We start from the raw sequence: 16,283 nt of genomic DNA, 5'->3' as shown, positions 1-16,283 counted from the left end.
TGCTGTGGTCCTGCAGCGCTTGCCAGTTGTGCAGGCCGAGTAGGCACCCGAAAGAACAATGATTGGTTGTAGAGGAGATCCAACTCTTCTATTCCTGGCTTAATCTGCTTGACGCCACCGAGCAGAAAGAGGGGGCCTAAGAGATGGGGGGGAATGGAAACAGGTCCCTGCTCGGGGGGGCAAGCGAATTTCCCCCCGACCTCCCTCACCTGCCCGGTTGCCCTTAAGCAACAGGTATGGGGCTCTGGAATGTGAGGGACTGGCCACAGAGGATGTGGGTGAAGGTGAGGCTCCATCCAGGGGGTTGCCTAGAACGAGTCAGACAGCCCTACGTATTACAACTGCCTCAACTAAGAAAAAAAGAAGGGTCATTGTCATAGGCGATTCCCTTCTGAGGGGAACAGAGGGCCCGATCTGCCGACCGGACCCATCCCACAGGGAAGTCTGCTGCCTCCCTGGGGCCCGGGTTAGGGATGTTGCGAAGAAACTCCCTGGCCTGGTGCGGCCTTCTGATTACTACCCCCTCTTGGTAATGCAGGTTGGCGGGGACGAGGTAGCAGAAAGAAGTCCCAAGGCCATCAAAAGGGACTTCAGGGCACTAGGGCGACTGGTTGAGGGATCAGGGACGCAGGTGGTGTTTTCCTCCATCCCATCAGTGGCAGGGGACAGCACTGAAAGGGGCAGGAAAACTCACCTGGTTAACAGGTGGCTCAGGGACTGGTGCCATCGGTCAAATTTTGGCTTTTTTGATCATGGGGAGGTGTACACAGCACCGGGCCTGCTGGCAACAAGTGGAGCTCAGCTATCACAAAGGGGGAAAAGAATTCTTGGCCACGAGCTGGCGGGGCTCATTGAGAGGGCTTTAAACTAGGTTCGAAGGGGGAAGGGGATATTGCCCAGCTCACTAGGGATGAGCCTAGGCTTGGAGTGCCAAGGCCAGGGGTGAGATTGACAGCCCAGCTCAAGTGTGTTTACACCAATGCACGTAGTATGGCCAATAAACAGGAGGAGCTGGAAGCCATTATACAGCAGGACGGCTACGACTTGGTCGCCATCACAGAAACGTGGTGGGACAACTCGCATGACTGGCATGCTGTCATAGATGGCTACAGACTCTTTAGGAAAGACAGGTCAACAAGGAGAGGTGGGGGAGTTGCTCTATATGTGAGGGAGCAACTGGAATGCATTGAGCTTGGCCTGGGGGCAAGTGAAGAAGGAGTTGAAAGCTTGTGGGTTAGAATTAAGGGACAGGCTCACACGGGTGACATTACGGTGGGTGTATACTACAGGCCACCTGACCAGGAGGAGGAGGTTGATGAAGCCTTCTACAGGCAGCTGCAAGCAGCCTCACAGTCACAGGCTCTGGTTCTCATGGGGGACTTCAACCACCCTGACATCAGCTGGGAAGACCATACAGCTAGGCAGGCGCAATCCAGGAGGTTCCTACAGAGCATCGATGATAACTTTCTGATGCAAGTGGTGGAGGAACCAACAAGGAAAGGCGCTCTGCTGGACCTTGTATTAACAAACAAGGAGGGACTGGTGGAGGACGTGAAGGTTGGAGGTAGACTCGGCTGCAGTGACCATGAAATGGTCGAGTTCAGGATCCTGCGTGGAGGAAGCAGGGCGATAAGCAGGATCAAAACCCTGGACCTCAGGAGGGCTGACTTTGCCCTCTTCAAGGAGCTACTGGGAGGAATCCCGTGGGCCAGGGCTCTCGAAGGCAGGGGGGTCCATGAGTGCTGGTCGCTTTTTAAACAACACTTCTTCCATGCACAGGAGCAATGCATCCCCCTGAGAAAGAAATTTAGCAAAGGAGGCAGGAGACCTGCATGGTTAAACAAGGAGCTTCTAGCGGAGATCAGGCAGAAGAGAAAGGTGCATGGCATGTGGAAAGAGGGACAGGCCACTTGGGAAGAGTACAGAAACATAGTGAGAGCATGCAGGGATGCGACGAGGAAGGCCAAGGCTCACCTGGAATTGAAGCTGGCAAGGGATGTCAAAAACAACAAGAAGGGCTTCTTCAACTACATCAGCAGCAAAAGGAAGGCTAGGGACAACGTGGGGCCGCTGCTGAATGAGGCGGGTGTCCTGGTGACGGAGGATGCGGAGAAGGCAGAGCTACTGAATGCCTTCTTTGCTTCAGTCTTCAGTGCTAAGACTGGCCCTCAGGAATCCCAGGCCCCGGAGGTAAGAGAAGAAGCCTACAGAGAGGACGACTTTCCCTTGGTCGAGGAGGACTGTGTGAGGGATCGCTTAAGCGATCTGGATGTCCACAAATCCATGGGCCCCGACGGAATGCACCCACGAGTGCTGAGGGAGCTGGCGGATGTCATTGCTGAGCCACTCTCCATCATCTTTGAGAGGTCCTGGAGGACTGGAGAGGTGCCCGAGGACTGGAGAAAGGCCAATGTCACTCCAATCTTCAAAAAGGGCAAGAAGGAGGACCCAGGGAACTACAGGCCGGTCAGCCTCACCTCCATCCCGGGAAAGGTGATGGAGCAGCTTATCCTGGAGGCCATCATCAAGCAAGTGGAAGAAAAGAAGGTTATCAGGAGTAGTCAGCATGGATTCACCAAGGGGAAATCATGCCTGACCAATCTGATAGCTTTCTATGATGACATGACTGGCTGGGTAGACGAAGGGAGAGCTGTGGATGTTATCTACCTTGACTTCAGCAAGGCTTTCGACACAGTCTCCCATGATATCCTCCTGGGGAAGCTGAGGAAGTGTGGGCTGGATGAGTGGTCGGTGAAGTGGATAGAGAACTGGCTGAATGGCAGAACTCAGAGGGTTGTCATCAGGGGCGCTGAGTCTAGTTGGAGGCTGGTGACAAGTGGTGTCCCTCAGGGGTCAGTACTGGGCCCAGTCTTGTTTAACTTCTTCATCAACGACCTGGATGAAGAGTTAGAATGTACCCTCAGCAAGTTTGCTGACGACACCAAACTGGGAGGTGTGGTAGATACACCGGAAGGCTGTGCTGCCATTCAGCGTGACCTGGATAGGCTGGAGAGCTGGGCAGAGAGGAACCTGATGAGGTTCAACAAGGGCAAGTGCAGGGTCCTGCACCTGGGGAGGAACAACCTCATGCACCAGTACAGGCTTGGGGTGGACCCGCTGGAGAGCAGCTCTGCGGAGAGGGACCTGGGTGTCCTGGTGGACGACAGGTTAACTATGAGCCAGCAGTGTGCCCTGGCTGCCAAGAAGGCCAATGGGATCCTGGGGTGCATCAAGAAGAGTGTGGCCAGCAGGACAAGGGAGGTTCTCCTTCCCCTCTACACTACCCTGGTGAGGCCTCATCTGGAGTACTGTGTCCAGTTCTGGGCTCCCCAGTTCAAGAAGGATGAAGAGCTACTGGAGAGAGTCCAGCGGAGGGCTACAAGGATGGTGAGGGGACTGGAGCATCTCCACTACGAGGAGAGGTTGAGGGAACTGGGCTTGTTCAGCCTGAAGAAGAGAAGGCTGAGAGGGGACCTTATAAATGCCTACAAATATCTGAAGGGTGGGTGTCAGGAGGATGGGGCCAAGCTCTTTTCAGTGGTGCCCAGTGACAGGACAAGGGGTAATGGGCACAAACTGAGGCACAGGAAGTTCCGTCTGAACATGAGGAGGAACTTCTTCTCTCTGAGGGTGACGGAGCACTGGAACAGGCTGCCCAGGGAGGTTGTGGAGTCTCCTTCTCTGGAGATATTCAAGACCCGCCTGGACAAGGTCCTGTGCAGCCTGCTGTAGGTGACCCTGCTTCGGCGGGGGGGTTGGACTAGATGACCCACAGAGGTCCCTTCCAACCCCTACTATTCTGTGATTCTGTGATTCTGTGACGTCAGTAGCCCTTGGTGCCCAGACTTGGCCTTTCTAGTAAAGTAGACGAGACCTGCTTGTGTCTCAGCCAGGCATTACCCAGTCCAGACGGAGTCTCTCTTGCTTCTGGCACAGGCAGTGCTGGAGCCAGCTAGATAATTTCATTTCTAAAATAAAACTTTCGGACTGTAAAAGGTCAGGTAGGAGACTATGGCTCGTTCAAATGTCTTTCTTGGGATCTTTGCCAAAATGAAGCTATGGGGAAGAGATACAGATTTTGTCCTTATTCTGCAACAAATCTTCAGGCTCTGATGTGGAGATAAGCCCCAGCTGGGATTGTGTTGCACATCAACTCCCTTCTCCATTCTGACAGACAGGGCATCATCTCCTCAGCCATGCTGAATCCTTGCAAAAGGCTTAAGAAAAGCTGGGTTTGTCTTTCAAACTTTAGTCCTCCATGGGGTGTGCTATGGGCAACGGGACGGAACAGAGCTCAGCTAGATTGGCAAGGTGCTCCACCAATGCTCCTTGCAGGTGCCAGCCATGCAGTGAGTGGGCTGACATGGCTGTCACCTTCTGATCCCCAAACTGGCTGATGGTCCCCCTGGGCCCAGAGGGACCCAGGGGCTTGTTCATGCACTGCGAGTGATAATGTAAGAGCTCTCACCTCAGCCTTTTGGATAAGATCAGTTTCTGGTAGCTACCAAGCTTGTGAAATCACCCTGCTGGGTTATCCTATCTCGTGCTGTGGGAAGAAAGATAAGGAGAGCACAAAAGGAGGCCCTGTGCCAATAAAGTGGCCTTCTGGCCTCCTCTCCCACCCTCATCTCAGAAGAGGGATGCCAAATCCAGCCTTCTCCTCACCCTCTCTCCCAGCAACGAGCTCCTTCCCTCCCTGCAGGTGGGAGTTGATGAAAGCATCTTTTCCCACCCTAGCAGTCGGGCTGCTGCCTTGAGCCATGGATCAGCAGAGGCCATGGGAGCTCTTCCCTCTCTCAGAGGTGCAGCTTCAGCCTTTACCCTTGCAGAGGCTGCCAGAGCCGCTGCTCGAGGGGCCTCTGATGCTCACCCCAAACTGAAATTTCTCTCTGCTCTGCTGCTGGAGAGGGGGAGAGCAGGTCTGCAGGCAGACGGTGGAGTCACTAGAAGGAAGGAAGCCACCCCTGCCATGTCTGTCCTGAAAGACCAGAAGGGACTCAACACCCTGACTGCCTCCCAGCTCCCCTTTGGAGGGGAGGATGGCAGTGAAAGTAAGAAACTGAGCAAAATTTTTCACCCTTTGTGCATTCTCCTGGCAGGGCAAAGGCAACCAACCTCCAGCCGGTTGAGGATGCGAACATACAGCCCCCTCACCAGAATTCTTCCTTCTTGGCAAGGGGGGGGGTTCTCTCTCCCCAAGAACAGGAGCCTTCCCAAAGCCCACAGCAGAGCAGCATGGCATGGCTGCTGCTCCCCTTGACCTTCTGCTGGGAGTGGGAAGGTGCAAAGGGGAGCTGTGTGGAGCAAGCGTGCCAGGAGCTACCTCACGTCAGGATCAGTACAGGCATCTCCCAGCTACTGCCCAGAGCTTCCTAGCTAGGATATGTGGCAGAGGGGGAGGGCAAGGACCAGCTGAACTGGCCCAGGGAACAAGCCAGGCTCTGTGTGTGTAGCGTGCTGGACAACAGGGCAGGTGGAGATGGATGGGCAGGCACAGAAATGGCTGCTTGAAAATATGAGCTGGATGACCGGGAAGCAAGATTTGAGTCACGTAACTTTCTCGCATTCACAGTCCTGGGATGGGGCTTCTCTTTCCATGCAGAGCTCTCATCTGAACTGCGATTTACCCATTGGGCAGCGGGCATGCCTTGCTGGGCCTCCTGCTTCCCCCTCCCTTTTTAATCCCAGGACCAGCTGCCTTCTTCTCACCTCCTGTGACGCTTCCCCAAGCAGCACTGCTGCGGCGTTACTTTCTATTCTAGCTTTCCTTTCCTACAAAACACCCACTCTGGGCAGTTTATTTTTCCTCTTTGAATGACACCTCCGTACTCTACCTATGCACGCAGCAGCCTGAGGCAGCTTGCCTGACGAGAGGGAGGACAGGGGACTTCCAAGGTGCGCCCGTGGCTTCGGAGCACGGTTCCTCTTCGTCATGCCTGCCCTGGGAAGCCCCGCTCCGGGTCGCTTTGCTGCGATCAGCCTTCGCCATTGCCATCGGGAGTGATCCCTGGCTCCGAAAGGATCGAAGAGGGGTCTTTGCTGTCTCCTGCCATGCGAGGTGCGCAGCTGACACTGACTCCCCCTTTTCGGAGTCTTGCTGGGCATGCAGTGAGCCCTGTCCGCCCAGAGCCCGTGGTGCCGGCAGGCCCTGCTCTCTGTCCCTCGGCACCATAAGCTGTTGGTTCGACGGAGGCACACGCGGAGGGAAGGAGAGGGCACAAGGCGAGGGCAGACAGATGGCTGAGGCGGCGTTCGATTCTGCCCACCTGGCTGTCGGCAGCACCAACCTCAATACCGAGCTGCTGCCTCGCATGCCTTTGTTTTGGGTGATATTGTTCGACAGTTTCTGCCTTCGGTGCCTCTGAAATGTAGTTTTTGAGATAACAGGAAGAGATAACCCCACAACAGAGACTCTACCCGCATAATAGTGCTCGTCGGTTGCATTTCCCATGTGCTCTCTCTGCCTACATACCAACAGCAGGCAAGAATTTCAGGTTGCTGCCTGCCCTCCCACACCAAGACCCGCTTTTATTTCCAGCCCTTCTGGGTGGCGTGGGGCAGGTGAAAGGCAGGGGTTGCAAGTAGAGGTGTGCGTGGCACAGGCACTGCTGACAACTGGAGGGGAACAGCTCTGAAAAAACGTCCGCAGGCATCCCAAAAACCACGTTTCTATGCTTACTGCTCCGTGGCTGAAATGGGGACAGGTGGTAAGGCCGGTGTATTAGGACAATTGGCCCTTGAAGAGCCTGACACTGAAAGGTAATGCCTGCTGGGACAGCCTGGGACCGCTGCTGGTAGCAGCTGGAGTCAGACAAACCCCTGTCCCTCTGCGGAAGGCAAGGTGAGGTTTCCCGTGAAGAATGGGAACAAAATAAAGCGGTGCTTGTTTGCCAACAAGTTCCTACGTAAGGGTGCCATGGTCTCCATCTTTTCTTCCACAAAATATGCATGCACCTCACTTGCTTCCGCGATGGGATCTTTCCAAAGCCTGCTCCAGTCACTTCACCATTTGGCTGGGTGCCCCATAGCCGCCTGTGTTTACTGGCAGGTACACTGGAGGGTGCTGCTGGGCAGAAGCTCACCAAGCTCCCTGTGCCCTGGAAAGGAGCTCTGTGCCAGAGGCCAAGGGGGCTGGGGGCTTGCCCTGCTCTGCTCTTACTCCCAACCTCTCATCTTGCGCTGACAGCGTGTCCTGTCCCTTGGTGGCTCTCCCTGCCCTGAGCACTAGGCAGACGGCAAACCTGGGAGAGCAAGGGCGGTCTGTAGGCTTGGGATGCAGCTGTGACGATCCTGTTCATATTCCTGCTGGGAATGGGGTCCTGATTTCTCCTTTTGTCTGAGAAGCGAGTACTTGTGGGTATCAGTTCACGTTGGCATCCCTGTGTTATTCCATTTCTACTTTCCTGGAGGTTTTACAGCTGTTAGACGCACCACCTGAGGGAGCTGTGTCTCCGAGAATGGCTGTGTGACTCTGGGCTGTACGAGTGGCTGTACAGCCAAAAGGCCTTACCACACAAGAGCTATTGCAAGGCCGGCGTCCTGCAGGCACACCGGTCAGTAGTAGCCAGAACTTCAATTTTAGTTGGCTTCAGTGTGATTTGAGTAGCCAGGGCCAGCTGAGTGAATGGCAGAATGAAGATGTGATTCCTGTTGCAGGGGAAGTGCCTGCATCTCAAACCCAGAACTCAAGCAGCAAAACCTCCGACACCCTTTTCCTGAGCTTGCAATTTCTATAGACTCTATTTTTCTTTCAGACATCCAAAAAAAGACAAGCTTAGCCAAAAGCTAGCCACTGCAAAAGAGGAACTGAGTAACATGTTTTTTTAAAAAGGCACTGACAGGAAGGAGACATGTCTGCACATCCAGTGACTTGTAGGAGCCTTTAGGTCCTGTAGTCAAAATTAAATACTGAGTGTTGGAGGATTTGTCAGGAATCCAAGGACTTCCAAAGGAAAGTCTGTTAAATAAGGAAAAAAGAGTGGAAATAAATGGTGTCCTCACGCTCTTTGTCAGACATCTCACCTTGCCTAGAAATTCGGGCCACACACGGGCTGCCTAGTCTCACACTGCTGAGAACAGCAAATATGTCCCTGGCTATTGGTGCCAAATATGCTCTCTTATCAGGCTTGTTCTCATCCATTCCGCCACTCTTTCTTGGCATGCCTGTACCACGTGGATGTCTTGCCCGGGGTATGTTCTAGGGAGAAGAGGCTGGATATGTACGTCTCTGAATATCAGATCTTACCTGCTGTAGACTTCTCTGTTGATGTTGGGAAACATCACATTAGGAAAATTGGGTTGGCTTTAGGAAAGCCACCACACTGCAGCTCTGAAGAGATGCACAGATGGTGCCAGGGTTAGAGGGGATATCGACAAGCGAGGAGAGGTATTTCAAGATGGCAACTGTAGAAGAAGTAACTGTGAATCTCCTTTCTCTCAAAGCATCTGTGCTAGAGAAGAACATCTGTGAGAGAGCACCTGAGGCAAACATAGGCATGATGTCTAGTAGAGATGAAAAACTGCACCACTACAAGTGGCCACCAAAGCAGCTGTCTCAACTGACTCAACGTGTGTACACACATGTTAAGCAGTGAAAACTGTCAGTTCTCTCCCTCTCGTGAAGTTTTGAAGGACACGTGCTTCTGAAGCCCAAATAAGAAATAGTACAGAAGCATGGTTTACAGGCCTAGGCTGATCAGAAGGGAAAAAAAAGATCTGCTTCTCCAAGGTATAAAAAGAAGACGCTGCATCCTTTTGAAAAAAACTGCTGTAGGAAGGTGAGCTGAAAGAAATGAGCCAGATGATACTTGTCTGTGGGACAGGTGAGGCTTAGCCCAGCACTACAGACTGCACTGCAGGCACCGACCCTCTGCGGGCTGAGCCCGGGGACAGGCATGGCTTCCTGGGCCTGGCACACTTGGCTCGCCTCTCACATGGGACCTGGCTGCTCTGCACCTTCTGCCAGCTGGAAGCATCATGCAGGTGTGTGAAGAGCAAGCGGGTGGTCTCATGGCGCCATCGCATCTTGGAAACAGAAACTTGTCTGCAAATGGTGTGGCTCTCGACCAGGAACGCAGTCCATGGATCCCTGCCCTGGGTCTCCTGGCAGCTTTGGCAAGCTGGATTCCTAGCTGCCACCACTTCAGGGTCAGCCATTAGTCAGGTACAACCCCGCGTGGACCAGGATGGATGCTCTACCAAAACATGCCACTGAAGTTGTTCCCTGGGGGGACTTCTGTGCGCGAAGCATGGGAATTTTGTGCTATGCCTATTTTATACCCAGAGCTGGCCTGGTCCAGTGGTCCTGGGCTGAAGTCTCTGCCTTGGATGGTGAACAGCTTGCCTGGTGGAGGGGACACAAAGCTGAAACTGTGCTTAAGGGGCAGCTAGCCCATTGCTGCTCAGGGAACTGAAGCCTGCCTGATCTCACTGGAGGAGAAGGGGAATTTGTGGGCTGGCTGTACAACGATGACAACTGTCTAGGGATGCTTTATTTAAGCGCAGCCCCCGTTAGCCAGCTTCTGGTGCACACCTCTAGTCAGGGGAGGCAGTTTACAGCACAGAACTACCCAGCAGCTCCTGCGTGAAGACCTGTCCTGCAGGATTTGGCCCAAGTGCTCCGTTCAGCTGGGCCATCCGCTGCCTCCAGGGACAAGAACTGGAGGCAGCAGGAGCCCTGCCTGCAGCAGGTGCTGGTGTCAGCGTAGGGTGCACAAGAACATGTTGGTGCTGTCATCTAGTGGGACAACAAGAGTACGGCCCGGACACAGCTCTGTGCCCTTTTCCCCACGCCTTTTACTCCTTCCTTGTTCTAATTTACATCCTGATTGATAAGCCTGGGAGCGTTTTGGGGCTGTAAGTCTTTCCCCAAGAAGAGTGGAAAAGCTGTTACTGTTAGAGGCTGCGTACACAGTTTTTATCAGGCTTGCATATCACAGGCCAGGCTTAAAGGGAGCTCATCCAAACGCATGAACTCGGATGGGCCCTCACATACCTACCCCTAGCAGAGTGGTATTTTGTGCCTGTAAAAAAGATCAGCCCAATGTACAAACAGAATAATGGTTAATCGCCCATCTAATTTAGATCTTGTTTTGCACCCAAGGAAATGGTCAAGGATGGAGACTTCATTTAAACACTTGATTTCTGTGATCTGTATTCAAAACACGACACCAGTCACTAATTTTGTCTGTGATCTCTGCTACAATCAGGTTCAAGTTTTGGTTCCTCTTGCAGCTGCTCAGACTTGCTCTGCCACTTACACAACACGTGGCAAACCTCCCCGTCTGCTGCCCTGATTTTTCCCAGAGGGTGCGTGGAGCTGACTTGTCTTCCGGAAGACAAAAACCAATGTCAGAGACTCAGCGTTTGGGATGTGTTCAAGGCTGTGTGGCAACGGAAGGGCAGAGGTGGGAGCAGGGCCTTGCAGCTCATCTTACATCTTTCTCGGCCTCTAATGGCTTCGTCCTGTAAGTGCCTCCTTGTTCCTCACACAGCAGAGGGAGTGCTGGAAAATCCGATGCTGCTAATTCTGGTGGAGGAACTGGGATGCAAACCACCGCCCAGGCAGGGGGCAACAGGGAACCGAAAGCAGTCTCCCATGTGAGAAGCACTGGCTTGTTTTCTGTTTTAAAAGACGCAGGGATGTTTTAACCGCATTGTAAATAGAACCACAGAACAGGCCAGGTTGGAAGTGACCTCAGAGATCATCTGGTCCAACCTTTTGTGGGAAAGGGAGCCTACATGACATTATCTGGCACCCTGTCCTGTTGCTTCTTGAAAATTTCCAGTGATGGGGACTCCGTCATGTCCCTGGGGATGTTGTGCCAGGGGCTGATTATTCTAGTTGTAAAAGATTTCCTCCTTACATCAAGATGAAACCTCTCCCAGTGCAATTTGTACCCATTGCCCCTTGTCCTCTCCCTGTGGCTCCTTGTGGTTTAGATTGAAAGACTTCATCTTTCTATCTCTGAAGCACTTCTGTTTGTGTGTGATGGAGAGTCATCTTGGCCTGTGTCCCAAATGAAATACAGTTATGAAGGTCTGTGTCTCTGTCGGTCCCCATTCATGGTGTCCTTCTCTACCCTTTCTTCCTACCCTTCTACTCTTTTTCAGGAAGCACATTAACCTGCAAGTTACAGCTGCTAAAGTACACATAGTGTTTGGTTTCTAAAGGACTCCTAGCTCAATTTCTCTTATTCTCTTCTGTTGTGTTACACACTCCTTGCCCCCTAGTTAACTATTCCAGCTCTTGGTGTCAGCTATGGTGGCTGCAGAAGCTCAGCGGTGCAAGCTGATGCTGAGTAGAGGAAGGTCCTGGCGGGATTCCCTTTCTGCACACGGGGATGATATGGGGTGTCAGGAGAAACAAAAAAAAGCGCCCCAAACACATTTGCTCATCGAAGACTAGTTTTGGTAAGAAGCTGCCAAAACGTGACGGCGTTGTGCCAACGAGGGCAGCTGGGACCAAGCCGGGAACATCATGTCGGGGCCCTGAGGGCAGCACCAGCCCAACCTCCCCTCACCCTGCCCAGGACCCCATTTCAGACCCCCCTCCCCGCCCCCAGGGAGGTTCGAGGTGCCCGGGGCTGGGGTTGCCCCGGTGCCCCCCTGCCTGGCCGCCCCGGGGGAGCCCGGCTGGCTCGGGGTGCAGCGGTCCCTGATGGGACGAGACACCCCAGCAAGGCCAGGAGAGGGCACCTGAAAACGGGTCTGTGCACGGCTGTTGCTGCTGGTGGGCTCTTCCCTCTCCTATCTCCCGCCCTTCCTTCACATAAACCCTGAAAAAAGCCATTTTCATCTTCCTGGGAATCTGCTGCTCTGTGGCACGAAAGGGGAGCACGGGGCCCTGCTCGGTGTTGGGGCAGCAGCTGCAACCCGCCACGGCTGCCCCAAATTCTCTCCCTCCCTCCACACACATGCCCAGGCACAGACAGATCTGATTTGGTTTTTTCCCTCCCCTTAAAAGCTCCCTGAAACACGCAGGTTCCAGTAAAACAGCACCTTGTGTTCAAACCGCAGCGGGGCTTGGAGGAAGGGGAAAACCACCCCACCTCGGGGAGCAAGAATGTTGAGCTGAACGCAGTGCCGGCCTTGGCTGTCTTCTTGAGACGTCACCACATGCTGGCCCTCTTTGTGCTGATACTGGTTGAAGGCTGCTTCTTGAAAAGCCTGGTTTTCCAAAGGCTGAAAGCGCTGAGCCGGAGCTCTTGCATATCAGACTGCAAATCAAAGGTGCCAGGCCTGAGAAACATAGAGAGCTCAGCTGTGCTGAGGGGTGGCCAGGTGCAACACCAATATCAGCCAGGTTATAAAGCTCCTGGGACTTGTTCAAAGTGAATTTTGATGCATGCGGTCACAGCACAGCACCCCTGCCACGCTTCCCTTCTGGGAGCTTTAGCGTCCCATGGTCCTTCCCTCTCTCACGTGCGCAGAGATGCACTCTTTTCACCCCCAACCCCCAAACTTGCACTGTTTCCTCCTCACTTCTCACAGATGCTTGCAGATTCATGCATGGAATCTCTGCCAGCAAATGCTTTTTACATGCTCTGCTGTGTGGCTCTGCTGCACACGCTTATGCCCTAATTGCATGGCTTCCCTGCTGCTCCCTTCCTCAGGTGAGCGCCTTGCCCTCAGTCAACGCGTGCACACAATAAACATTTCATGCTCTATAGCTGTGCCCACGTAACCCACACATAACTCACACTTACGTGTACGTCTCCACTTTTTAAGCACAGAGACATCGACTGCTCTGTAATAAATTCGTACTGCAGACTGTGTATATACCTTCTCCACATAGTCGATGGAACTTCAAGCATAAATATTTTCTTTGCACAAACACACACACACACTCTCTTTCCCTTCTCCAGAATAGACAAGCCTTTATTGTTAGGCTGTCTCTGCTCCTCTGGTCTTTCTTTCCCCCCTTGTTTCTGACTCTGTTTTCCCTAATGCCTGTCTCTCCTGCTTGTTCGGGCTGTCAGCTGAGCTGCGAGGTGCTGCAGATGAGCCGCTTGAAATCTTGTTTGTCCGAGGCCTTTTCCTGGGGCGATGTGCGGCTTGTTAAAATGGGCTCCACGTGTGTTGTCTCAGTGAATCCCCCTCACCCCATTTTAAGGGTACAAACCACAGCGTTTTGATGAAACGCTTTCACCAGGTGGGACGCTCTGTGCTGCAAGGACGAGAGACTGGGCTTCTCCTCGGGGAGCTGCGGTATCTCTTCCACTGCTGCTGCAAGAGCAAAAACCCTGACAACCGCTCTCACAAACACCTTGCTCTTGCCAGGACAGGCTGGGTGGCCGCATCCAGCCTGCCCAGGCTCGCCTGCGCAACCTGGCCCCGGGCGACGTGCTGCCACAGAATCACAGAATCATAGAATATTAGGGGTTGGAAGGGACCTCTGTGGGTCATCTAGTCCAACCCCCCTGCCAAAGCAGGGTCACCTATAGCAGGCTGCACAGGACCTTGTCCAGGCGGGTCTTGAGTATCTCCAGAGAAGGAGACTCCACAACCTCCCTGGGCAGCCTGTTCCAGTGCTCCGTCACCCTCAGAGGGAAGAAGCACTCATTTGACGGGCGGGTTGCTCACAAGCCGGAGCTGAGGAAGCAGCGGAAAGCTGGGGTGCAACGAGCAGTGGGGGTGAGGGATGCGGGCGCTTGGGCAGCCAGGAGGGGTTTCAGGATGTCTTGCTGGAGTGAGCAAAGGCTTGCAGCTTTTAGGAGAGCAAAACTCGTGGTAGGGGTTCCCTGTTGGTGGAGTAATGGCAGGCGGCCCGGCTGCGCTGCTCTGCAGCACCAGGGAAGGAGAGGTGGTGAGGGTCTACCCTCTCCCCAACGCTGAGCGCTCAGCACTGCTCTCTGGCCATTCCTGGGGAAGTTTCCTGCACCTCGCTGCTGCCTGGCCTGCCCAGGGCTCTCAAGGCGCAGCCTTGCTGGGGCTTTGGCGAGCGGTGGGATGCTGATGCCCCTGCTCCTGGGCTGCCAGCCTCTGCAGCCGGGCAGGGCCCGTGCCCTGGGGAATGGGCTTTAGCCCCATCGAGATTTCAGGTGCTTTCCCACCTGTGTTCTGCATTTAAATAACAGCTTCCTGCTGCTCAGAAGGAGTTCTCTCAGGCTGAGAGACTGGGGCTGTAAGGAGGTGCAGGGGTGATACTGAGGTACATGTTGGCTCTGTGGGATTCATCTGGTGCAAAAACAGTTTCTGGCTTTGCACACCTGAGTGCTACCAGTGTCCTGTCCCGCTGCTAAGGTGATGTGCAGCAAAAGGAGCTTCGCCAGGCATCTGTCCCTCTTCTCTGGCTACGCTGACCTCAAATGCGTCCATGTGTCATGGCTGGATCTGTTGAAGCAGGATGAATGGATGCCAGTTGGGCTGAAAGGAATGTGGCGTGGTGCAGCGTGATGTGGGAGGGATCCCTGCGTTTGAGGATGCCTCTCTGACTCCACTGGGGAAGTCAGGACCAGGCTCTGTGGTGCCCCTGTGGGAGGTAGCACCTTGCTCTAAACAGCCTTGAGGCCTTGAGAGCGACACTGGTGGCAGACCTTTGGATGAAATATGTTCAGAGACGTCTCACTGAGAAGCTGGCATCCACTGACTTGTCCCGTCAGTGCTGTGCCAGCAGCCCTGTTGATGCTGAACCCATTTTCCTCCCCTACTGATCTTGGTCTGCTGGGTCTCTCACTGGGGTTAGAGTCCTAAATTGGTCATGTGATCTTCACTTTTTTTCCCTTTCTAAATTTTTTTTTCCTGTTCAGAATGGACATGAGGCAGGAAGCACTGTCAAGCAGATGTAGTGCCTGTCCTGCATGGTCTTCTCAAGACAGCCTACCTCCTCAGAGCAGTGACACTGGTGCTACTTCCACTCGCTTCCCTCTTCTCACCCCTTCATCGCAACCTTGTGGTGAGTCACAGCAGTTGTATGTACATCGAACAGAGCCAGGTTTTGTGTAAGCTATTTTTCCGTGAGCTCTCTCATCTGCCTTGTCAGGGGATGGCAGCTGGTGTTGCCATGGTGGGGAGTATCTCCAGGTTTTTTGCTCCGCCGCTCCATTTGCCTCTTGCACAGGGTTCCCAGGCAAACCAAAGACAGGAGCCAAATGCATCTTGTGTAGAGCAATGGCTCCAGCTCCCCACCCCCAGCAGCTTGCTGACCTGGAGACCTCTGGGCATAAACAAAACGCAGTGTTAGTGGAAAATTGGTGCAGCCCCCAGAAGGTCCTTAGGAAACATGTGAGCCCGGATGGAGCCAGCTGTTCTGCGTGGGAAGGCGAGAGGTTAGCCCAGATAAAACGGAGCGGGAAGGCGAGCCAGAGCTGGAGCACGTTATTTGTCTTGTGGCTGAGAAGATGAGTGGCTTGGGCTGGATGTGGGTGAATGGCACTTGGCCACATTTTGAGGAGTGACCTCCAAGGCAAGCTGAAAGAGCCATAGAAGTCAGCTCTTTGTGAACAGCACGTTGCAAATCCCACAGCCCCAGGAGGCTGATACTCCGGTGTATTTCTATTTGCAACCATTAGCTGGGTCTTTGCACAAGCTTACTGTCGCCTGCAGTCTTATCTTCACACTGAAAGGCGCAAACCCAGTAAGTGGGCAGTTGCATGTGCTGTCTGATGCACAGCTCCTCCATTTGCTTCTGGACTGACTATGTGTGATAGATGAGCATCCAGATTACTCAAGGAGAGAAAATACCCCTTTAATCCTGAGGTGGTGACTGAGGTTGAAAACATTATTTCAAACATAGTCTGTGTTCTGGGGTCTAGGCTGGATGTGGCTACGGATAATGTGAAATGCATGGGTTAAACAGGGTGATTTGTTGGTGCTAATGGGGAGGCCACAGCTTTTCAGCCTCCTAATGAAATCCAGTTGGGCTCTGCATGTGTGTGTTGGGGGTAATCTGGACTCAGAGACTGAAAGCCCTCCCTCGTACCACTGCCATGGCTTCGAGACTCGAGGGTGAGGCAGCATCCGCTTTGTGAAGTGAGTTGAAATGGTCCCGTTTTCCTTCAGAAGTTTCTGGGTGACCAGCCATGTTAACACAGCTGCAGCTGTGTCTCCACAGGGATGTTGTTTTTCCAAGCTGAAACCACGAACAATTCCCTCAAAGAGGCACAGAGGATAAAAGCGATTATGCTGGAAGGAGCAGTGTTGTCGCTTGAGTGGTGCTTTGGCTCAGACCTCTTCTCTCAAAACTCGAGAAGTGTAGGACCAAAGCTTAATTTAGGCTGGAAGGGACCCCCCTGGAGGCCACCTAATCCAAGCCCAAATGAGCTCTTGAATGAAGCAGGTAG

At 53.5% G+C, this 16,283-nt stretch overlaps 1 protein-coding gene across 2 annotated transcripts in view; it reads left to right on the top strand.

Annotated features, from left to right (window-relative positions):
• CD2 (CD2 molecule) overlaps positions 1 to 16,283 on the top strand; it is a 44,630-nt gene that overhangs the window by 15,052 nt on the left and 13,295 nt on the right. Inside the window, exon 6 of one of the 2 annotated variants that reach the window (XR_012761921.1) lies at positions 14,751 to 14,819. The exons of the other annotated variant lie outside the window; for it this stretch is intronic. The gene's annotated coding sequence lies outside the window, so the exon portion shown is untranslated. Of the gene's footprint in view, positions 1 to 14,750; positions 14,820 to 16,283 lie in introns of those variants that run through there. 2 annotated transcript variants of the gene reach the window in all.

Source organism: Opisthocomus hoazin, chromosome 1 (genome assembly GCF_030867145.1).
Source record: "Opisthocomus hoazin isolate bOpiHoa1 chromosome 1, bOpiHoa1.hap1, whole genome shotgun sequence".
Classification (NCBI taxonomy): domain Eukaryota; kingdom Metazoa; phylum Chordata; class Aves; order Opisthocomiformes; family Opisthocomidae; genus Opisthocomus; species Opisthocomus hoazin.
The sequence above is the reverse complement of the archived record's forward strand: the minus strand, read 5'-3'. Positions and strand labels throughout refer to the sequence as shown.